This window comes from Eptatretus burgeri, chromosome 3 (genome assembly GCF_056783735.1).
Source record: "Eptatretus burgeri isolate ZD-2024b chromosome 3, Ebu_testis_v1, whole genome shotgun sequence".
Lineage (NCBI taxonomy): Eukaryota > Metazoa > Chordata > Myxini > Myxiniformes > Myxinidae > Eptatretus > Eptatretus burgeri.
Window position 1 is genome coordinate 84181469 of NC_140963.1, and position 14377 is coordinate 84195845.

Genomic DNA, 14377 nt, shown 5'->3' on the forward strand with positions numbered 1-14377 from the left:
GAGATTTTAGGTTCATTTTATTCACAAGAATTACAAAAGACAAAGATAAATTGAAATTCTTTGACTCCGCCCCTTTTTGGCTGCACCCACACACGCCCCCCCCCGCACAAGCCCCGGCCACACAAACCCCACACAAACCCCACCACACACCCCCCACAAGCTCCAGTAAATTGAAATTTTTGACTCCGCCCCTTTTTGACTCCGCCCACACACGCCCCTCCCACCGAAGCCCCGCCCACACAAACCCCACACAAACCCCACACAAGCTCCACACAAGCTCCACACAAAAACTCCACACAAGCTCCACACACACAAACCCCACACAAGCTCCACCCATATTCATCATATTCACATAATTAGTGATTAGTTAATTAGTTCCCCACACACACAACATGTTTATTTAATTAAAAAATTATCCACCCATCCACACAAGCTCCACTCATCCACCCATCCCCCCATCTCTCCACCCATCCATTTATCCACACAAACCTCATCCACATAAGCCTCATCCACATTCACCCCTCCCACACAAGCTCCACCCACATAAACCCCTGCCCATATAAACCCTGCCCACATAAACCCCTCCCACATAAGCCCTGCCTACACAAGCTCCACACAAAAACTCCACACACATAAACCCTCCCACACAAGCTCCACCCACATAAACCCCCGCCCACACAAGCCCCACCCACACAAGCCCCGCCCACACACACACCCCGCCCACACAAGCCCCTCCCACACACACCCCACCCACACAAGCCCCCACCGAAGCCCCGCCCACACAAGCCCCCCCACACAAGCCCCACCCCCCTCATCCCCCTGTGCGCCCCCACCTTTGACCCACCACCTCCCTCATCCCACCCCCACCCTTCCCCACACACACACATGGGGAGGGGAGGGATGGGATGAGGGGTGATGGGTCATTGGGGAGCGCACCTACCCCCCTCCCCCCAACCCCCCTCCCCCCCATTACATCTCTTTTATTCTTTTCTTGTAATTCAGAATCAAGTAATTGTAAACAAAACAAATATAATTTATTAATATTGAAAATATTAAATATTCATTTGCGAGAATGTATAATCTTTCCCAGCAATCTTCTTCAGATGTCTTGTGATTTCGAAACTCAGACACCATATTCTGTTTTGAAACAAAAAGTGGATAATAATTAGGTTCTATAAAGATAATTACATGGTAATATGAATAAGCCTCGTTGACCACTGAATTAACACACCAGGAGCCTGTCATCCTTTCAAGGTCAATAAAATGAATTCCAGTGTACTGACAAAACCACGTCCAAACTAATGATGCAACCAACATAAGGCGACATTCTAAAGAGAGAGTGATATTAATATTAATTCAGAAATATTTTCCTCCAGAAAATCATGTGTTGTACGAGTGATATTAATAATAATTCAGAAATATTTACCTCCAGAAAATCATGTGTTGTACAAGATTGCTTCAACAGCTGATGTTGTGCGATAGTGCTGAAAAAAAAAAATAAGTCAAGGGTATAGATGAAGAGACAGACAGGGAAAGCAACACACACACACACACACACGCACACACACACACACACACACACACACACATAGACACACACACACGTGCCTCACCATTGGTTTAATTCATTCGAGATCAGAGACCAGTCATTATAAATCATTGGCCTCTTCAATAAGAGCAGAGAGAGGTAGGTAGAAAGACAGACAGAGAGAGAGGCACACACACGTGTCTCACCATTGGTTTAATTCCTTCGAGATGAGAGGACGTGATAAGACTTCATGCCACTCATTGTAAATGTCTTTCAATTCTCTTCTAAAATCATTGATCTCTTCAATAAGAGTATTAATTTCATGAACCACGTCGTGATATGTAAACTCAATTTCTTCCAATGCCCTGTCAGGGAAAAAATATATATATATCAGAATTATCATGATTTAATTAATAATCATTTGCTTCATCGTTCAAAGAGAAAAGCATACACAAACTTACCAACTCTGTAGTGGGCTGTTGGCTTCATCGGAAGAAAGATCGTCCATGCCTCAGTTGTAAAAATGAAAATCCCGTCTGGCAGAAACTTTGTCTGGCGAACCGCTTATAAAGCAACGATGAGGAGATTGCTTAATCATTGGGTGTGGGCACAGGAAATGACAAGCTTCTCTTAATGATCTCATCTGGCCACCGCCCGAGTTGCAAATCATTTTTGTACATAAACCACGCCATAAAAGTTTTGATTCAAATGTTTTCAGTTCGTGTTCTGAGATAAAATATAAACACGAGACCTTGTCTCACAGAATAGTTCCTATTTTTTCACAGCATGACAGTCCAAAACCACTTCCTCATTCACACAGCACGGCCGTGCCAAAAAAAACACTTCCTCATTTTCACGGCATGAACTGATCATTAATCATTAAGAGAAGTTTATCATTTCGTAATGGCACAAAAGGGGTATCTTAAAAAATATAAAGATTCAAATGTTTTGTTTTTCAATATTTTAGATGGGGATTATTGTGCAAAGAAAATTACACTATTGAAGGAATTTGAGAATGAACAAATGTTTATAGGTTCAATGAGTGAGCTAAACAATATGCATTGGTTATTTGATAAAGAGTGCCCCGAGGCTTAGACGTTTCAGATATTTCTTTCGAATCACCTTTAACAAATCTTTATCTTGTTGTATGGGTTATTTGAATAGAGAGTGCCCCGGGGCTTAGGCGTTTCAGATATTTCTTTAGAATCACCTTTAACAAATCTTTATCTTGTTGTATGGGCTATTTGAATAGAGAGCCCCTCGGTTAAAAGGGGAAATAAAAAATGACCGTTTTTACAGCCATTTTTCCCTGCTGTGCAGGGGTTTGGCTTTTTCTTGAGGCAATGTTTTATGGCCGGATGCCCTTCCTGACACCAACCCTGGTCGCCTCTTACGACACACAGGGATATGGTACACCTATTCTAACCGGGGCATACACCGGGACCAGTACACTGGCACTCATTTCGCTGACCTCGGAAGGATGGCAGGCTGAGTCAACCCCCTGGTGTTAATTCAGCAGCCAACGGGATTTGAACTCAGGACCCTGGGATCCCAAGCCGCCACCCTAACCACTAAGCCAACACCAGGCTCCAGGTTAAAAGGGGAGACAAATAAATATACCTTGGGCTAAAAAGGGGATTTTTTTTTTAGGGGAAAAAAAAGAAAAATTTCATGGCTGAAAATCCCCCATTCATTTACATGGGGAAAAGTGAGCCAGAACCAGTATTCTTTCCCTACTGTCCAGCATGGTTCAGATCTGAGCTTAGGTGAGGTTTTTATCCCCGGTAAGCGGACAATTGTAGCCGGGACGTCCTGGGCAGGCCCACTCGACTGCATCTGAGCTGGAAAGGTGGGTGGCAGAGTGGTAATCAGTTGGTGTAATTTTACCACTGCCGGTAGAGTGAATCCGGTTTGGCCAGGCGTTCCGAGGTCGTGGATCCACGGTAGCCGAGACCGCGTGGTTACTGAGGTACATTGGGTCTAGACAAAATAACCATACACCACACGGTCGAGATATTGGCGTTCCACGGTCAGTTAAATGACCCGCCGGCTTGCGGAGTTATCCGAGCGACGGCCTACAATTCTGGGGAGTCTGGTGGAGACGACGTAGCTTTCCCCACCTAGTGGTCGTTCTCGCCACCGACCCCCGGCCAACAACAGTTTGGTGTTAGGAGTGTAGATACGAACCCCTCCGCCCCCATAGAAGGGTTTACAGGATTCAAACCCACAACAGTTTGGTGTCAGGAGTGGGATTCGAACCCCATGCCGAGACAAAGAAATTTACAGGACACCAAACGCAACAGTTTGGTGTCAGGTACGGGGTTCGAACCCCTCCGCCTCCATAGAGAAAATTACGGGATTCGGACCATGAGTGTGCTTGGCAACCACCCCCCCTTTCCCTCCGAAATTAAGAGCATCCAAATTTTAGTAATTCTTAGCACGGACCATGGGTCGGTCCATGTTCTAATTTTAGGTTAGAATTTAGAATGGATTGGAGACATGGACAGACATGGAGCATGTAGTGGAGACGTAGCTTAGTGATAGAATTAAATGGAATGTGCATTAAAGTAAGGGATGACGGGGAGCATGAATTAGTTAGGAGAACATAGTTAGAAGAGTGCTGATGTGAAAAATCTCCTTGCGAATGGGCTCGTCCAAGATGGACTGGTACAGGTGGGTTTGGAATTAACGTTGGAAGAACCCATGGCTCAGGATGACACCTTGCAGGAAGACCCTTCCCTGCAATCAAACCTAGGGGTGGTATTGGGGGCGGCGGCGGCGATGCATGAGCTCCCCCGCATCAAATGCCCCCGATGAAGGACCGAACAATCCCTGTCGGATCCGCGCCCGATTGTGGCGGACCGGCTTCGCTGGGTCATTTGACATGAGACAGATGTTGGAGATGTTGATGCAAAAAATGGATGCGAATGCGCAAATAATGGAGGCGAATATGCAAACATGGAGAGAGGATATGCAAACATGGAGAGAGGATACGCGGGCACTGAGAAGTGATGCAAGAAACATGGGCCGGAGTTTTGCAAACGAGATCAGGACTGCACGTGGAGGAACGACCGAGTCAGACGGGAGTGTGGAGGTTGTTCGGACCGCGATGGCGAGGTCGAGGCAACGAGCGACACCACAATAATTAAAGGAGAAACCCATAAACTCGCACAGGGGATGACGGAGATAATAAGGTAGATGCAGGATTTAGAAATAATAACAGAAACGCAAGAATTAGAAGAGAAAGACGAATTACATCAAATTAAAGAGGAGCACACACAAATAGAGCTGGTAGGGGACATTGGGGTTGAGCTTTGGGAATGTGTTGAGGCCCAATGCGAGAGTCAGATTAACCTCCCACAGGAAAGAGAGGAGACGGTATGTTCCCTCGAGGCAGGCCGTGACGAGGTGAGTCCGGTAAGGCCGTACGAGGTCGAGCGGGTGCATGGTGCGAATGAGCACATGCCGAGCTCGGGGGGTATTGAAACCCCAGGATATTTTGGGCTAACACAAGCCCCTGATGTGAATGTCCCAGAGTGTGTGTTAGAACGTGCGAGTGGTGCAAATGATATGGAATGTATGAGTGCACGTGTGGAAATGGAGCACGGACCGACCCAGACGGGAGACGTGGGTCGTGTAACGGACGGAGCTATTTTGGAAACCACGCCGGCTCCGCGGGACGCTGCGTGCAAGGTCCGTTCCATGTTTTACGAATGGGCTAGGCATGCACGACTCCGTGATCGGGAGCCGGCATCGAAACGCTCAGTGTTTGGTACGAAAAGACCACGTGGAGGGCTAAAATGGCGGCGATTGTGTGAATTTGGAAAGCACATGTCCCCATGTGAGCACGTGTGCAGGGGCTGACATGCTGTAGGCCGCGAGTGCTGTTTGCGGAACGCGTGGAGCGAGTCCCGATTGCGACACCGCCGGGTCCGCCAGCGTTGCAAGCCTCGCGGTGCGGCTCGTGTGCAAGTGACATCACTGGGGATCGCGTGGCACAAAGGCCATATCAATAGCGCATGGTGCTCCACATGGTGGATGGCTCGAAAGTGAGCGCTTGGCATGATCAATAGGGTGACGTTACACTTTAAATTATTATCGGCCAAACGGAAGGGATGAGCAAATTGTAAACCACTGCCCTGGCGATGCAAGGCCTACCGAACCTTTGCACAAGTACCCGATCCCCGGCTGGGATGTGAAAAACATCCTCGTCTTGGACAAAAGAGCACTAGTTAGGGGAGAGTTTAGCGTTAGATAGACCGGCCTCACGGGGGTATGAGCAGTCCTCCATGGGGCCCGGTGGTTCGAGATAGGTGAATTTTAGGTTAGAATTTAGAATGGATTGGAGACATGGACAGACATGGAGCGTGTAGTGGAGACGTAGCTTAGCGATATAATTAAATGGAACGTGCATTGAAGTAAGGGAAGACGGGGAGCACGAATTAGTTCGGGGAACATAGTTAGAAGAGTGCTGATGTGAAAAATAAAACGAAGTGAAAGAAACATAATGAATGAATGTGGGTCAGCGGGCCCGAGTGTGAATGGAGTGAATGTGGAATGCATGGTGCGAACGAATGATTGGGGGGAGTTGTGAATCCCACCCAAGGGAACCTGGGGTTAGTGTAATGTTAGTTAGTGGGTTAGTTAAATTAACCAAAACAGATGTCGGTTTGTTGTTGGTGTGAATGAAGGCACAAAACCTTTTTGTGGGGTGCAGGAGTCTATTGACCAGCTGGGAGCGTGGCTGTTGAAATGTGCGCACTGAGTAGAGGGCCCCCTGGGCACCAAAGTAGTTGGCCAGAGTAGGCCATGGGACCAAGGGACCAAGTTAGTGTAATGGGCAAGGGCAGCCCATGGAAACGGGAACCGGAGCACCAAAATGCCACGTGGGCATCGAAGGGGACACTGCCAGGGGCATTCCCCACGTTCATATGGAGTAAGTAGGCTCGGAGACAGCCTCAGCGACCCGGGGGTGCCGTAGTTCGAGTTCAGCAGATGGGTATCCCTGCCAATGGAGCCACGCTGGCCAGCCACGAAATTGTGCAAGAGCACGAGAGAAAATTTGCGGGCCAGGCCCAAATTGATAACGAACACCAACACAGGCGACGGGAATCATGGTTTCTAGAACCGATAGTTTAAAGAGACAGGCGTGTTGAAAAGCCCCAGGGATAGATTAACGTTAATAAAGGTCAGGATAGATAGGAAACGTGTACCCCTTCGCACCATCCATCCCATCGCTGTTCGTAGGCTGCTGGACTCACCTTGGGAAATTGCTGAAATCTGAGGGAGTTATTCTGAGGCTGCATTGGGCCTTGAGACAGATTCACTAGTCTCTTCCTCAATCCCCTCAAAAAGGGATCTTAGGGATTGGGGATAGACGGTCAGGACAGGTTAGCCGGACAAAGACGATAAGGGGGCTTGGGACATCCGTAATTATAAAAATAAAAAGAAAGAGATATAATAAAATAAATGAATAAAAATAAAATAAAATAAATTAGTCTAAATTTCATTGTTGTTTTGTTGTTGCAAACTAATGGGGGTGGGTATGAACAAGGACAGGCAAAGGCGATAGGTTTGGGGAGAGACCGTAGGGTAGGTCCGAGCCCGTTTTCAGACCGGCCGGCACCACCACACTCCCTCCACAACCTCACGAGACCAGACCGAGGCTGGCCAGCTTCGTGTGCCGACCTCCTCTTGTACTGCATCTTGCCTGGTCTGCATTTGCCATGCCATGCTTTGCCTGCCTTTGCCTTGCCTCCATACCTGCCCATGCCTTTGTTTGCATTCCCATGTCACAACCTTCACCATGTGCTCCAGGACCACCTCTGAAAGTGTTTTGCAAGGACTGCCCTGCAGGCAGCTGCATTCCTGGGGACTGCATTTGAGCAGCCCGGATATCTCCTTGTTGTTGCATGAAGGCCAGTTCAAATGGACTGGAGACTGCACTGAGCAGCCTGGAGATCTTGTTGCATAAAGGCCAGTTCAAATGGCCTGTGAGACGGCGTATGGCCTGCCATGTTCGGGGGAGTTGCCTCCAGCAGATAAAATTAAAAAAAAAGAGAAAAAAAAGAAGAAGAATTCAACGACAATCAAGGGACCTTTGAAGGCCCTAAAGACGTCTGACTATCAATACCTGCTGCGCACTCACCCACAAATGTTAACTTGCTGTGTTTTCTCTCTTCAACTCACAGGTCCTGAGCCATAGTAGTGTAAATATTAGGACTGCACATAATTTTAACCCACCTGTTGTTTGTTTAGTGCCAGCAATGCAGTTAAGTTGTCCGAGTGAGTCTGCTAGTTTAGTTACGCAACGCACTCGGTTATTTATTTTTGGGACATGTATTCAAAATGTTGCACTCAGGGATCCGTAGGTAAAATGTACTTGGGGAAAACCTGTACCTGCATGCCACACGAAAATTAACGACTCAGGTCGAGTGTATAAAAAGGAGGGGGGGATAGTGTTACGGATCTGGAAACCATTTGCATTCAACATAAAGATGTCCCAAAAGTCAGTTATGTCGTTAAGTATGTGTGTCGTCAGATCCCCTTCCATTTGTCTGGTGGGAGAATCAAAGGCGTGCATTGCGATTTCTTTTAGTTAGGTTAGTACATCAAAAAGGCCATCTAACAACCATCCCATCTGCATGACCCCTCGGCCCATTATGATCCACGGTACCATCGCGCTTGCAGCCCTTGGTTCATGGGCCACAGCGCACCTTTGCCCGAGACGGATTCCCGAGGATGTTCGAGGCAGTTTCACCACCACGACCTTTCTCGAACACGCGTGGAGGGAGTGTCGGCTTTCTCCAAACAAGGCCGAAACCCCACCCCGGAAAGGTATGCCGTGGGACCCTGTCCAATCAAAGGTGGAGAGCGAGGTGTGTTCACCAAGGCCCTTCCCCGCTGAGGGAGGTCCATAAATTCCCGAGCATTCTCTGAGGCAGTGTTGGTTTTGTTGGGTTTTTGCTGTCACGGTGGGTTTTTGCTGTTACGAAGGGGTTACGAAGGCTGTTACGAAGGGGTGGTAACAGTGTTATGAGGGCTGTCATGAGGTTTGAGCAGAAGGTCGTCGAGGCGGCGAACGTGTCTCTGCTGGCCCTCTACAAGGAAGGAAAGAGCGACCCCGACCCCCCCCCCCCTTCCGTGGACCCCGGCCATTCACCACCCGAGCTCCGCCACGAACCTCGAGGCCCACACGTGTGTCTGGGGACCAAACCAGCGACCATTGTCAGGTGCCGCAGCATGGAGTACGCCCTTTCTCCGACAGCCAGGTACCCGTCCGAACTCTGACCCCAGATTGTCTCTTTTCTCAGCTGCGAGGGTCCATTAAAGAACTCTGGGTTTCTTTTCATTTGTGTGTGTGTGTCTGTGTGTGGGCCCATCTGCAAAGTAGAACTGAATAAGTGTTTTTGGAACATTGTAAATACCGCTTGAATATTCGCGTTGTCTTGCCTTTGTCTTTTACTGTAAGTAAAACTTGTTAGAAATGTCCCCAGTTCATTTCCATCCTTTCTTGAATTGGTCCAACATGGTTCGGATCTGAGTTTAGGCAGGGTTTTATCCCCGGTAACCAGACAATTGTAGCCGGAACGTCCTGGGCAGGCCCGCTCGACTGCATCCGAGCCGCAAAGGTGGGTGGCAGAGTGGTAGTCGGTAGGTGCAGTTTTACTGCTGCCGGTAGGGTGAATCCGGTTCGGCCAGGCGTTCCGAGGGCGTGGATCCCTGGGATCCAAGACCGCGTGGTTACTTCGGTACATTGGATCTAGACAAAAAAAACCCTACACCACACGGTTGAAATATTGGCGACCACGGTCGGTTAAATGACCTTCCGGCTCGCGGAGTTATCCGAGCAACGGCCTACAATTCCGGGGAGTCTGGCAGAGACGACAGAGCTTTCCCCACCTTGTCGTTGTTCTCACCACCTACTCCTGGCCCGCAACAGTATGTATATGTATGTATGTATGTAATATATATATATATATATATATATATATATATATATATATATATATATATATATATATATATATACATGCATTCCAACATACATACATACATGCATATAAACATATACTAGCTGAGATACCCATTCTTCACGCAGGTAAACATTATTTTAAACAGAATAGGAAAGTCAAAACCTGGTGAAGAGTAGAAAATGGTTTTTATTTTGCATATCACAATGACAATGACTGAGTGAACTGTGAACTGAATATGAGGTGAAACTGACATAGTCTCACTGAATAACTTCCTGGTAAACAATATTGCGAGTTTTGTTTACATTACGATGTAAAAAAAATTCCTCTGGGACTTCTCACTGCTTGCCACCACATGCGCCACATACGCCACATACCATGTGTGAATGTGAACTCTTGAAGACTTAGGCTGACAACCTTGAAGCTTTGTTCTTGGGACTTTTTGATGGTCATGCTGAAGCAGACTCTGACTAGAAACTGAATCCACCGAAAGTCAAAAGGCAAGGCTGTGTCTGATGGGAAGATCGATATCCTTGGAATCATGGCTTGCTCTCCCTTGCTTGGTCCAATGCCGATGGTGACATTCATGCAATTTGGCAGCAACTGTTTGATGATTACTTGAGTTCCATTGAAAATCTTTGGTGGTTGAGGTTGCGTAAGAGCATGACTGGCACTCCTATTTTAAGGAGGAGGTGGTGAGGTGGCATGCCTGAGGGCTCCAGACTGTTCAGGAACTCTGTGGCATATGTAACTGCATCATCATCACTCATTGCTTTGTCCCTTGATTTGTAAGTAATGGCCTCCCCTGAGAAGCTTTGCATAAGTTCCCATTTCATTGTTTTACTGATCCATTGTGTGGAGCAAGGATTGCGCATTCACACAGCCACTCCATGACTTGTAGTGTTGCAGTACGTCTTTGTACACCCTCAACTGGAGATCTTCAGCTAAAGATATCATGGTCGCTAATTTCTGGAGGATACTGATGAAATATCTGTCACTAACATAAGGCACCTGGCCATCTCCAATCTTCAACAGCAGCTTTACAAATTGACCTGCATCGTGATCATCTTGAAGGAAGGATTGCATATTTGTTGTCAGACAAAGACTTTTGAGAAGCTTACAAAAATGTGAAGATTTGAGGCAAGCCTCGACCTCGTTGGCTTTCATGTCACCATGCACAACAGGAACAGTTTGGCAGAAATCTCAAGAACACCAACAAAATCATACCCATGAATTCGCTGCTCTTGAGGATGTCCTTCAGCATTCGATCGAGAGCTTCCACTGTCAGTTGATGTGACATTGCTGCTTCATCCAAGAAGTTGACTTTTTCTCATTGAGGAGGGATGCCAAAGATGAGCAATGTTTTATGATACCCATTGGCATTTCTGTGCTTGTCAGGTTGAGTGAGATCTTAAATGTAGAATGGGCTGTTCGTTCACCTTGAAGAAGCTGGGCAGAAATTCCATTGCTTGCAGCTGCCAATGCAACATCACCATTGGAACAAACCTTTGCAGAAATGAGGTTTATGCGGAATGTCTTCCCCATGCGAACAGAGCCATCCAGGAAGATCATTCCTCTTACCCCAAAATTTATGCATGCATTCACATTGTTATAAAAAAACCATTTGGTTGTCCATACGCTGTGGATCTGTGTCTTCAATGTGATGAAGAAGTGTGACCCGGTTATAATATTTCTACAAGTGTGTTTCCATCCTGATGTTGCTCTGGAATCGGCAACCTGTACACATCCAGTATCTGGTTTCCCGTTAGTTCGAGTGTCTGATCAACAGATGAGTGCCTCATTGAAGATATGGTCATTGTAATCCACATCTGGACCCAAACCAGTTTCTGTCAGTAGAGTTTTCTGATGACAATATATATAAATACTGCCAGACCCTGACATTCACGGTTCCGTTTCGCAGACCCTGTGTATTTGCAGTTCATAAAATGTGACCTGCTTCTACATTCGCGGTTCTGTGCTTCAGGTAGTCACCTTTTTGCAGTTTCTTGCGGGCATATTCATGTTTTTTTTTAAACGTTTTCGCATTTTTTCCCCCGGTTTCACGGTTTGTTGCATTTTTTTCTTCACGTTTTTGTGTTTTCTTGCAGACATATTCACAGTATTTCATGAGTGTGTTCGTGGTTTTTCATGGGATTTTTGGTTTTCCCTCATGAATCACCAACCGCAGGGAACCTATCACCCATTTTCCCATTGAAACAATGCATCGACATTCATGGATTTGGCATTCACTGCATTTTTCAGGAACGTATCCCCAGCAAATGTCAGGGCCTGACAAAACACACACACACACACACACACACACACACACACACACACACACACACACACACACACACACACACACACACACACCGAAACATGTGGAGTGTGAAGAGCACTCCGCCAATCCCCCATTGAACACAGTCCAACACCAACACATCACCTCCAACCTAGAAGCCTCAGCCCAGTGACTGTCAAACAAAGAATGTATGGTCAACATTAGTTAAACATCAAACAGCTACCAATCTGAATTTCAGTCTTACTTGCCCTCATCAGGAGGGCAGACTGATAAATATCTAGCGAATGATGACCACATTTATTGTTTATACATCAGACGCACCTCTTGACTGTTATGGTGAGCATCGCCACGGATTATGTCTCACACTGTAAAACCGCATAATCCGCACAGAACAACCATTCAGGGCTGCATGCCACCGACTGCCACCCAGATGATTGTTTTTGCTAATGCAAACCATTCAACCAGAAGGCACGTGATGTGATTGGCGGGAAAATCGAAATATGTGGAGCATTATGAGCACTCCCCCAATATCCAATGGACATAAAGTCCAACACCAAAGCGTCACTCTAATCTGGAGGCTTCAGCCCAGTGTCTCTGTCAAACAGACAAAGATTACATGATCAGCATCTGTAAAACATCAAACAGAGCTGCCTTTCCAGATTTCGGGCTTCCTTACCTCTTATGCAGGCACCATTTTTATCCCAAAAAATGGTTAAAAAAAACCACATCTAAACATTTAAACATTTTATGATGGGCACCTGGACCCCATGGGCAAAGCACCCAGTCCAACAAGACTGTCCTATTGGCATGCACATGCTCCTCAGCCCATAGGCTGAAGCACATGTTCAAACAAACACACACATCCTTACCCCGAAGGGCCAGAATGCATGGTCATGCATTTGGACCACTCCATAGGAGTGAGTCTCCATGACTTCAGTGGCATGCAGTCCTGAATTCAGGCTTGTTTGCCCTCATCAGGATGGCATACCGAAAAATATCTAATAAATGATGATCACATTCATCATTTAAACATTAGAAACAGCTCCTGACTATTATGGTGAACATCGCCGTGGATGATGTCTCACATGGTAAAACCTCATAAATTGCAAAGAACAACCGTCCTCTGGCATCCTTGTTCCCACAACTGCAAACCATTCAACCAGAAGGCACGTGATACGATTGGCGGGTAAATCAAAACATACCAATATATATATATATATATATATATATATATATATATATATATATATATATATATATATATATATATATATATATATATATATATATATATATATATATATATATATATGTTGTTGATTTCCGCCCGCCGGCTTGCGGACAACCGCTTCTAGCCAATGGCGGCCGCTCTCGCCCACCGAACGGACAATCTAGTCGCAGCCTTGTGGATGAAACGACAGAATCCCGCTACGGGTGGGTTTTGAGCACACCACAGCCGAGTCAACACTCTACCCGCGCTACAGGGTCAATCACCGAATTGTCGATATACCTAATAAATGGCGTGGGCAGACTACCGAGAGACTGTACCTCAACGGTGCCCGCTTGAAACGAGCCGCTTAAGCAACTCGCTTCGTTTTGGGATAAGCGAGTGGGGTATTATCGCGAGGCCCCGTTGGACCCGATTCTATTATTGGTTATTTAAAAACCAACTACATTCCGAACGCAGAACGGCAGCTCAATTATGGGAAGAAGGACGCAACGAAAGGGTCAACATTCAAACAAGCACATTTACTGACAATGGCACGTATGCAGGCATGCACGTATGCGATCAGCAATCCACAGAAGCACGCATGCACTTATGCGATCAAGCAAGACAAAACAAAAGCACGCATGCAAAAGAGCTACGACCGTCTATGTATTATGTACACACATGCACTGAACAACAGGTTTTACTTACGGACATGGCGCCACAACGTTCATGGAAAAACCCCATCAAAGACAAGGGGGTAGACTGGACCTCTTGGGGTCTTTATAAGCACAGAGCCATGTAGACCGCAAAGGCTCCGAGAGGCCGGGCTGGTTACCTTCACCCTCGTGGTGACTCGCTAGGGCGACCCTCGACGTCTCCTCTCCAGCGACCCACGGTAAGGCACGGTACGGCAGGCCGCGCGCCTTGGCTCCGCTGCGCTCCGCTCGCTCTAGCTTCTTACCGTGGCTCCACACACTGCCCACAACTCTAACACAACTCTCTTCCCTCTCCTCCACACTCTTCTTACTGTTGGCGACTCCTTTTCTCCAACTCCACCACCCTCCGTCGACCAACGAGAGGCTGACAGACTCCACTGCAGTCCCAGACCACAACTCCCAGACTGTCGCTCGACTCCGCTCCCAGACCTCCACAACTCACCACTTCGACGTTTCCACGTGCCCGCTTTATAGCCCAGGTGCCCCGCCCTCGCTTCTCCCCCCCCCCACCCTTCCAGCACGGGCGGGAAACTTCCAGAAGAAGGGCGTATTTTTCTCTTTGATCGGGGCCTTTCTTTCCCTTTTTCATAGCCCTCATTGCATCTGGTTCCGCTCACAGGGTTTGTCGTTGGTGGGGGGGGGGGGTGAGGC

The 14377-nt window shown here is 47.2% G+C and overlaps 1 long non-coding RNA gene across 1 annotated transcript; it reads right to left on the bottom strand.

Annotated features, from left to right (window-relative positions):
• Positions 1-969: 969 nt before the first annotated feature.
• Positions 970-2350, bottom strand: LOC147030337 (uncharacterized). Its single transcript, XR_015056315.1, has 3 exons — positions 1735-2350; positions 1427-1484; positions 970-1137 (listed from the first exon to the last, which is right to left on the bottom strand). It is a non-coding gene; the product is annotated as an uncharacterized LOC147030337 (long non-coding RNA).
• Between the last annotated feature and the right edge of the window lie 12027 nt (positions 2351-14377).